Raw genomic sequence first — 11,071 nt, forward strand, 5'->3', positions numbered from 1 at the left:
CAGCAAACAGGTACACAGAAAGGATATCAAACAGGATCGGGCAACAGGAAATCAAAACACGGGTGCAATAACGATCAGAAATGACAGACACAGCAAAATCAAGACTTCGCGTGAGCTGTAGTGATTAGTCCAGTTATATACAGGTCCTGATGATGAGCACCTGTGTACGGTGATCAGAGTCCAGTAGGACGGGGCTTTGTGGGAAATGTAGTGTAGTCAGGGTAGATGAAATGAGTGGATGCGTGTCTGTGTGTCCCAGTATTCAGGTGAGGGTGCCCACTCTGCTGGCCAGGCAGAGGAATCATGGGGGCCTGGCATGGGGACTCCTCTCCCTCGTCTCTGGACCAAGCAGCGGGCTTGAGCAGGGATACAGAAAGGTGGGGAGAAATACGGTATGTGTTAGGAAGTGCACCAACGGAAAGAAACTGGGGTGTTTGTCTAGTGGATTTGGGAATGGGACCACGTACCTTGGACTCAGTTTGCGGCAAAGGAAGCCGGAGAGGAGCATCCCGTGTTGATAGCCACACCCAGTTGACCCGGCTGGTAGTGGGACCGGGGCGCTTCGGCGGTCCGCTTGCTCTTTTGCCTTCGAAACAGCGTGTTGAAGGTGAACATGAGCCCGATTCCAAACCTCTTCACTGCGTGCCATCCACATCGTTCACAGCCGTACGTCCGTTGGATCCCTGACCAAACCCCCGTGGTGGTGGAACCCCCAGTACACACTTAAAGGGAGTCAGACCCGTTGAGGTTTGAGAAGGGAGTTTTGCGCATATTCTGCACCCATTTAGTAAGTATCGAGCCCAATCGTCCTGATTCTGGTTGCAGTAGGTCCTGAGGAAGCGGTTCAGTTCTTTATTGAGCCTCTCTACTTGTCCGTTTGCCTGGGATTGATAACCAGAGGTTGTAGGGCTGACATTGACATTCAGAGCTTTGAAGAAGGGCTGTGACCATAAGTGAGAGGTGAATTGAGGTCCTCGGTCTGACACAATGTCTGCGGGTAAGCCATACAATCGAAAGACCCCACCATTGCGCAGGAGGGGTTCTGCAGTCTTGAAGAGCTGTGGGTAGTTTGGGTAGTGGAGATGCGTCTTACAAGCCTTGTGAGAATCGTCTATGATGGTAAGTATGGTAGGGTGGCCCTGGGAATTGGGAAGATCCGTAATAAAGTCTATTGCAATGTGCGACCATGGTCATTGTGGAATGGGAGTGGTGAAGGAGACCGGCAGGAGATTGTTTGGACGATTTGTTAGTGATACAGTTATTACATTGCTGTATGTAGTGGTTGTGTCCCTGTGCAGTGATTCCCACAGAAGCGGTTCTCCAGCTGATTAATGGTGGCTGTGATACCTGGGTGACGGAAGATGGATGGCAGTGAACTTGACTGATGACCTGATCACGAAGATGTTCAGGGACGAAGATTCTGTCGACTGGGCAGGCCACTGGGGTCTTGTTCTGCTCCCTGTATTGTTTGAGCAAATTCATGATGTCCCATTGAATTGGGAGCAACTACTACATGCAACGGCAGAATGGGTTCTGGATCTACTGGAATATCCTCCTCCTCAAATTGACGTGACAAGAGCATCCGCCTTGGTGTTCTTGGAGCCGGGTCGATTAAATTACTGAGAAGGTCGAATCGATCGTGAAGAACAGGGACCATCTAGCTTGACGAGGATTAAGGCGTTTGGCGGTGCGTAAGTATTCCAGGTTCTTGTGATCTGTTAGTACTGTAAACGGGTGCGTGGCTCCCTCTAGCCAGTGCCTCCACTCCTCGAATGCTGCCTTCATGGCAAGGAGTTCCCGGTCCCCGACACTGTAGTTGTGTTCCGCTGAGTTGAGCTTCCTGAATAAAAGGCACAGGGATGAAGTTTCGCGGCGGGATCTGGGTACGTTGGGACAGGATAGCGCCGATACCTGTGTTAGATGCTTCAACCTCGACAATGAAGGGTAATGAAGGGTCAGGGTGGAGAGGATGGGCGTGTTGCTGAATCGTTTGCTTCCAGGGTCTGAAATGCTTGGCGAGTGGATTCTGACCATTGTAGTCGGTGAGCTCCTTTCTTGGACCATTGAGGAGTGGGGCGACAAACCGTACTGAAGTTCCTAATGAAATCTCCTGTAGAAGTTAGCGAATCCTAGAAATCGCTGTAATTCCTTGAGGGTTGTGGGTTCCGGCCAGTTAAGAACGGCGTTGACCTTCTCGTCCATGGCCACCCCTCCGGGACTGATTATGTACCCTAGGAATGTGGTGGAAGTCGTGTGGAATTCGCATTTCCCGCTTGGCGTATAACTGCTACTTAATGAGGCGTTGAAGAACTGCTCGGATGTGTTGTACATGTTTGGGAAGTGTGTTTGAGTAGATCAGTAATATCATCAATGTACACAATCACAGATATGTTCAGCATTGTCTCTGAAGACCTCGTTAATAAACGACCTGAAACACAGATGGACTATTGACCAGTCCCGAACGGCATCACAAGATATTCAATAGTGTCCAGTGGGGGTGGTGGAGAAGGCGGTCTTCTATTCATCTCCCTCCCTAATGCGAATGAGAATTGTATGCGCACCTCAGATCCAGTCTGGTGTAGTACTGGGCAGTGCGAAGCTGTTCGAGGGCTGAAGGAACCAACGGAAGTGGGTATCTGAATTTCCCCCGTCATCTTGTTTAGTCCACGATAATCGATGCAAGGACGAAGACCACCATCCTTCTTTTTCATGAAGAAGAACCCGGACGAAGTAGGAGATGTGGATGGTCTGATGAAACCCTTCTGGAGTTCTTCCTTGATATAATCCTTCATGGCTTCGGACTCAGGTTGAGACAATGGAAAGATGTGGACCCTTTGGGGGAGAAGAATGCCCTGGCAGAAGATCGATGGCACAGTCATATTTACGGTGAGGAGGTAAGATGCTGGCTTGTTCCTTACTGAAGGCCTCCATAAGATCAGCATATTCCTCGGGCAGATCGGGAATGGACTCTTGTGCTGGAGCGAGTGACACGGAACAGACAGGAATGGGTTTTGACCAGAGAAAGACAGTTCTGTTGACAATAATTGCTCCACTCACAACTTGACCCTCTCTCCAGGAAATCTGAGGGTTATGCAGACGTAGCCAGGGTAATCCAAGAATCACAGGTGTGTGAGATGTGGGGAGAATGTAGAATTGAATCCTCTCCTTGTGAAGGTAAACCAGCCGCCATCAAGATTTTGCGAGTGAGGTGAGTAATGGATCCCAGAACCCAGTGGTCGACCATCTATTGTCTCCACTGAGAGAGAGGTAGAGCATGGAATCAGGTGAATGTTATACCTCTTAGCGAACTCTTCAGAATGAAATTGCCAGCAGCCCCAAGAATCGAGTAAAGCAGAGTAATAACTGTCTGTCGTTTATCCATAATTCAACGGGAATGCTTACACACTGGGTATCACACATGGAAGTGAGAGGAGTACTCACCGAGCGTTGTGAGGAGGTAGATGCACAAGTGGAGCAGTTGTTACGTTGATGGCCAGGTAATCCACAATACATGCATAGCCTGTTAGAGATACGTCAATCTCTCTCCTCCATAGACAGGTGGTACGTGTTGATCTGCATGGGCTCAGTAGGTTCATGAGACGGCAAGAAGACTGGGTGATCAGTGCGACGAGAACTGGATCGTCGGGCACGTTGCAGATTGTCAATGGAGATGGTCAGTTCGATGAAGCTATTAAGATCTCTGCCCTCGTCTCTGCATGCTAGCTCAGCTTGAAGATTATACTTCAGACCCTTGCGGAAGAGTACTTTAACGTGTCGCTCACCCAGTTAGTTTGTGCCGCCAGAGTGCGAAATCGTAGGGCATAATCAGCCGCTGTCATTCTGCCTTTGCGATAACTCCAAATAAGCGATCTCCAGCTCCCTTTCCCTCCTTAGGATGATTGAATACTGCCCTGAACTGTTGTAAGAAATCCTGAAAGGAGGTGAATGCAGAGCCATCGGAGCCCCATACCGCAGTAATTCCATTCCAGTGCTTCTCTCAGTCAGCAGTGAACAAACACAGGCGATCTTCCCAGTATCAGTTGTATACAGCTTTGGGTTGCTGTTCAACAACAGGGGCCTTGTAATAGAAATCCCTTACACTTGCTGGCGTCGCCGTTGTATCTCTCCGGGAAAAGCAAGACGGGGATTAACCTGGGACGGCATCCCTGCAAAGTGGGGGCAATGCCGGATGCTTCCGGCGTGGTGTGGCCGCGGGAAGCTGTATGGAGACTCTGAACGGCTTTGACGAGTGCCTCGGTGATAGCCGTCAGTCCGATTCAGCTGAAACTGGTTAGCAGCGATCTGACTGGCTTGGGCCACCATGGTGGTATGAAGACCTTCATAAGCCACTGGATCTCGTGTTGGCGAAAGTCTTCTGTAAGAACCAGAACTCCACATGGGATCCATATGCAGGCTTTATTGCAGAGACTCGTAGTCCGTACAGGCCAATGGTCAATACCCAGCAATATCAACAACGTAGGAAGAACAGAGAATCAAAATCCAGTAACAAGCAAGGGTCGGTAGGTAGGCAGCAAAGGTACGGAAAGGATATCAAACAAGGGAATCACGGGGTTCGTCTCCGTGACACTAAACATGTTTATCATGACAGACACAGCAAATCAAATCCAGACTTCACGTTGAGCTGTAGTGATAGTCCAGCTTATATACAAGTCCTGATGATGCGCACCTGTGACGGTGATCAGAGTCCAAGGACGGGGCTTGTGGGACAATGTAGTGTAGTCAGGGTAGATGGAATGAGGTTGGATGCGTGTGTGTCAGTATTCAGGGTGAAGGGTGGCCAGCAGAGGGAACCACGGGGTTTCGTCTCCGTGACAAGGGTTGTTGGGTCAATGACATGGCATATTCACTGTCATACAAGATAAGAAATTGTAATAATATTGTCAATCATTTAAAATCTTTGTCTTACGTGGACCTATTGTTATAACACATGCTTTTTTTATTAGATTTATTATTATTATTATTATTTACATTTGTGAGCTAAATCTCAAATTGTCCTATGTGTGGTGTGGACTGTCTCAAGGATGTTCATAAATTACTTAAAATTAATATAAATCTAACTAAAATTTTACTACTAAATTAATAAAACTTTTTTTTTAAATTAAAAAAGAAAAGATGATTGTGGACTTCAGGAGAAACCCCCCCCCTGCACTCCCCCCACTCACCATCATGAACAGCACCGTGGCTGCAGTGGAGTCATTCAGATTCCTGGGAACCACCATCTCTCAGGACCTGAAGTGGGACAATCACATTGACTCCATTGTTAAAAAAGGCTAAACAAAGGTTGTACTTCCTTCGCCAGCTGAGGAAGTTTAACCTGCCACACGGAGCTGCTGAAACAGTTCTACTCAGCCATCATTGAGTCTGTCCTGTGCACTTCAATAACTGTCTGTTTGGTTTAGCTACAAAATCAGACATCAGAAGACTACAGAGAATGGTTCAGACTGCTGAAAGGATTATTGGTGCTCCCCTGCCCACCCTTCAAGAACTGACATACATAAGCCAGAGTGAGGAAAAGGGCTCAGAAAATCACTCTGGATCCTATTCATCCCTCACATCCTTGGTATGCGTAAGCATTACTTGGCAATAAAAGCTCTTTCTGATTCTGATTCTGATTCTGAAAAGTATACAATTGTTAATAAATACCTCAGGCATAAATTTACAAGTGTCTATTTTATTTATTTTCCCAATATATTTTTTCTATCCATATATTTCTAATAGCATAGGAACTTGATACATTATGTTTTTTACAAAAAAGCGTTTTTTTTTTGTTGTTGTTGTTGTTGTTGTTGTTGTTTATAATCTTTATTAATTCTACTGCATATTTGTCAACTACCCAAATATATTTTCATATCTATATCTTGAAAGATAAATATATTGAGTAAAATAAATTGGTAAAACTTTACAATTAGGTGTCAGTGTAGGATGTGTACATTGGGATGGGATGTGGGTGGTTAGGTGAAACTGTAGGTATGGGGGCCCCTTTTAAATATCTGCTTAGGGCCCGGAAAACTCTAGGGCCGGACCGTAGGACAGAAGGTATGTAATCTTGATTGTGTACAAAAAAGGTTTAACAGCAGAGCTTGATCAGGTTGATCATTTAGAAACAAAAATAGCATTTTCACTATTGGTCTCAGACTATTCTCAGGACTGCAACTGAGTTGTGGGTCCATTTATTTTTCTCTCTGAAACATTCTGATAAACATTTAACAGTGTTCACATTTCACTACATTTTGGAGACTCTGACTATAAATCTATTTTATGAAAAGGAAGTAGAATGTAGTTATAGATTTATACCTTTTTTAAACTAGTTCTTATACTATATTTGAATAATATATATATTATATTATATATTTTTTAAACTATTTATAAGAAAATGCAAACATGCAGGTTTATGGATTATATATGGTTTGGAAGTTTCAGTTCAAATTGCAGTTCTCTACTGGACATGTGTCACATGGATTTCATCAGGAGGGACCAGAATATTTCAAATCTGTCAGAAAAGGTTTTAAATGGGTCTTCAAGGGGACTTAAGAACCAGGGTTTGATATCGGTACCCTTTGACTTCCCTCATTCTGTCCTTATTGGGCCAGATCTCTCAGATTTTTATGAACACTTTTGATGGTTCTTTATTGGTCGTGTGGCTTCGCCATTCCGCAAGCATGTGCTGAATCCATCTGAGATGGTTTATAGGCCGATTCTACACAGCCAGCAAAATTGTCTTGTCATGCCAAAGTGGACTGACACAAGCTTTTTCACTCTTGAAGTCAACATCAAAATCAAAATTCACTCTATTAGTCTTTCTACATTTTGTCTCAGTAACATCGCCTCGGAGCATCACAGCGCAGAAGGTTAAAATGGGTGGTGAGCTATTTATATTATTAATGATATATTTATTTTATTTATTATCCCCCCAGTGATATATTCACTGTTGGATTTTTAGTAAATCTAATTTTACCTGCACACTATATACCACTTTATAGCAAATCTCAGTTCTGCTTAAGTGTTTTTATATTGTTTGCAAAATCTAAACTATATTATTGCCCAGTTATTTATATAGAGTTGTACATCCACTTTATTTGCATGCATAGAGTATAAGAGGATCCCGCAACCGAAGCCACAGAGAAAGCCAGTAGATGGCTTAGGATTAAGAGGGCAGAGAACTGTGGGCAAGCGTTGCTGGGACACAAGCAGGGGGACTGATCAAAGCTCCAGCTGAATGGAGGGTGTTCTAATGTTTGAAAGAACCAAAAAACACCCAATAATATATCATATAATTATATATTATATATATATATATATATATATATATAATATATAGATAAATACTGTATATGTGTGTGTGTGTGTGTGTGTGTGTGTGTGCGTGTGTTGTTTGGGTGTGTATGTGTGTGTGTGTGGGTGTGTACACAACCACCCCATAATGATAAAAATTCACCCAATGTTTTTGTTTTTTTAATCTACTCAAATTTTAACCCTTTACTCAAATGGAGCTGGTCTCAGATGCTTTTCTGTGTTGACATCACAAAAACAGGCCCCTCCACGATAGTTTGTTGAAGGTAGCGTTGGACTGGTGTTCTACCTTAGACCCGCCCTGAGGTGAGCTGCAATCAGTTCCGCCATTGCTTTCACCGCGCTTGAGGAGGTGTAGGCAAGAATGTCTCCTAAGTGATTTAGGTATTCTTTTTTGTAGGATGTAATAAAGAACATAGCAGTCGTCATTTTACTCCTGACATCTGAGCCGTGAAGACGCAGGGATTATGTTTGTTTTTTGAAGGGAATGTGCCCCTGATCTAACTAAATGGGTCTATGTTCGACGCGAAGATTGTATGTCAGTGATCCAGCTTCACCTACAGAAAGATGGAGGAAGATACTTTTTTTTTTTTTTTTTAAAAGAATCTTTGCAAAATCACCTTTTCCTAATAATGGATATTAGCAAGTTTCACAATGAATGCGGTTAAAGTAAAACATTCCCTCAGAGAGCAGCTTGGAAGAGAGGGGTGGGGTCAGCATAGCACATTTACATTAAAAAAAAATAAAATAAATTAAAAACTGCTGCTCTGAGGCTGTTTTAAAAGGGTAAAAAATTTTTTTACACTACCACTGAGAAATTTTAACCAAACTCTGTTACATACTTTTTATTAAGACCCTAAGAGAATCATATCAACTTGTGAAAAATGGGCATCCTATGACCCACTTTAAAATAGCAAAAGTGAACACATACCAAATACTAGACTTCTCTCAATGGCCATTTTTTCTTCTTTAAATTAAACTTTCACACAAATTGTTATTCAAATAATAAAATGTTGCATAAAATAATAAAACAAAGTTGAAAAATTTTTGTACAGGTGCTGGTCATATTAATTAGAATATCATCAAAGTTGATTTATTTCACTAATTCCATTCAAAAAGTGAAACTTGTATATTGTACTCATGCATTACACACATAATGATATAGTTTCAAATGTTTATTTCTTTTAATTTTTTATGATTATAAACTGCAAACTAAGGAATATCCCAAATTCAGTATCTCAGAAAATTAGAATATTGTGAAAAGGTTCAAATATTGAAGACCCTTGTGCCACACTCTAATTAGGTAATTAACTCAAACACCTGCAAAGGCCTTTAAATGGTCTCTCAGTCTAGTTCTGTAGGCTACAACAATCATGGGGAAAGCTGATGACTTGACAGTTGTCCAAAAGACGACCATTGACACCTTGCACAAGGAGGCAAGACACAAGAGGGTCATTGCAAAAGAGGCTGGCTGTTCACAGAGCTCTGTGTTCCAAGCACATTAATAGAGAAGCGCACCCTGGAGAGGATTGTGAAAACAAAACCATTCAAAAATGTGGGGGAGATTCACAAAGAGTGGACTGCAGCTGGAGTCAGTGCTTCAAGAACCACTACGCACAGACGTTATGCAAGACATGGGTTTCAGCTGTCGCACATTCCTTGGTCAAGCCACTCTTTGAACAACAGACAGTGTCAGAATGGCGCTAAAGACAAAAAGCACTGGACTCCTGCTGAGTGGTCCAAAGTTATGTTCTCTGATGAAAGGTAAATTTTGCCATTTCCTTTGGAAATCAGGGTCCCAGAGTCTGGAGGAAGAGAGGAGAGGCACAACACTTCCATGTTGCTTGAGGTCCAGTTTAAAGTTTCCACAGTCATGTGATGGTTTGGGGGTGCCATGCAATCTGCTGGGTTAGTTGGTCACTGTGTTTTATGAGGTCCAAGGTCAATGCAGCCATACACCAGGACAGTTTTAGAGCACTTCATGCTTCCTGCTGCTGACCAACTGATTGAGATGCAGATTTCATTTTCCAACAGGACTTGGCACCTGCACACAGTGCCAAAGCTACCAGTAACCTGGTTTAAGGACCATGGTTATCCCTGTTCTTAATTGGCCAGCAAACTCGCCTGACCTTAACCCCATAGAAGGAAGATGCGATATGTCACAGACCCAACAATGCCAGAAGAGCTGAAGGCCCACTATCCGAGCAACGTGGGGCTCTCATACACCTGAGAAGTGCCACAGACTGATCACTCCATCCCACACCACATTGCTGCAGAGTACTTCAGGCAACAAAGGGCCCCAACTAAAGTATTGAGTGCGGTACATGCTCAGACTTTTTAATGTTGATACTTTTCAGTTGGCCCAGATTTCTAAAAAATCCTGTCTTTTGTTCTGGGGTCTTAAGTAATATTTCTAATTTGGTCTGAGATACTGATTTTTGGGATTTTCCTTTAGTGTCAGTTATACTCATACAAAATTTTAAACGAAAAATAAACATTTGAAATATATCAGTTCTTGTGTGTATATTGAATGAATTTAATACACAAGTTTCACTGTTTGAATTGAAATTAATGAAAACACAACTTTTTGATGATATTCTAATTATATGACCAGCACCTCTGTATTATAAGGGAATGCCCAAACTCGGTCCTGGGAGGGCTGGTCGTTCCTGCAGAGTTTGCTCCAGAATCTTGCCGTCAAACACACTCGACTGAGTGCAAGTTTTAAGCATACATAGTAAGGAACATATATATGGTGAGTTCGACTTCATGCAGACACTGCGCAGACCAATAGCATGTGCATGCCCAGGTTTGTCCACCACAAGTCACTGGTAATGTTTGTGGCATTCAAGTACCACAACAGGCCGTTTTGAGAGCATCCAGGTGACTCTGCTGGCGCAGTTCTACAGAGGCGCAGGAACTATTGCTGACGACACATAGCTGTTCATGGATTGGCCAAAATTCACCACCATGCACAACAATGACGTGTGTTTCTAAACACATTTTCTTTTTCACTGTAGTCACAAATGAGGGGGGTATATTGAGTCACATTTAATAATAAAAAAAAAAACCACTGGATAATATCAGCAAAAAACCTCAGACACTAGCTGGTATTGAACATAGATAAGTTTATGTTCCAAATTACTGACATTGTATTTCACGTCATCTGTCGCTAAGAGCTATGCCAAACACCAGGGAGAGAATCCCTACTGGAGAGAATGTGTCAAGACTTAACATACTACCGCTTTCAATTACAGTCCCCCTGACTGTCAAGCGGGCTACTCTCCCTTCTAGGTCTGCAGAGGCGCATGAAGCTCGAAAACAACACATTTTGGTTATGCGGTCAGAGTTGTTGTTAGGGTGGAGCTCTAAATTCTGCAGACACCGGCCCTCAGAGATTGAGTTTGAGAGTACACCCATTGCTCTATTGGTGTCAATTTCAGTGAACTTTGGATTTGGCACAGTGCAATCAGAACAGTCAGCTGCTCTAGGATTCAGGGATAGCCACATCAACACAACCAACCTAGCAGAGTGATCTTGTCTCTCTAACTCGAGACCACTCTCATTGATCTGTCTTTTTCCTCTGTCTTTATAAAATTGACATAACTACTCACAGAGAAACACACACTATCAACATGCAAATGAAGTAGGCATCAGACAATTATAGGATGGTAACGATATGGGCGTTCATTGACAGGTGCGCGCGCAGCATGGGTTCAGCGCAAAGCTCTGCATTTCGTGCGCCCCACACGCATGTTAA

This window comes from Cyprinus carpio, chromosome A1, assembly GCF_018340385.1.
Source record: "Cyprinus carpio isolate SPL01 chromosome A1, ASM1834038v1, whole genome shotgun sequence".
NCBI classification, from domain to species: Eukaryota; Metazoa; Chordata; class Actinopteri; order Cypriniformes; family Cyprinidae; genus Cyprinus; species Cyprinus carpio.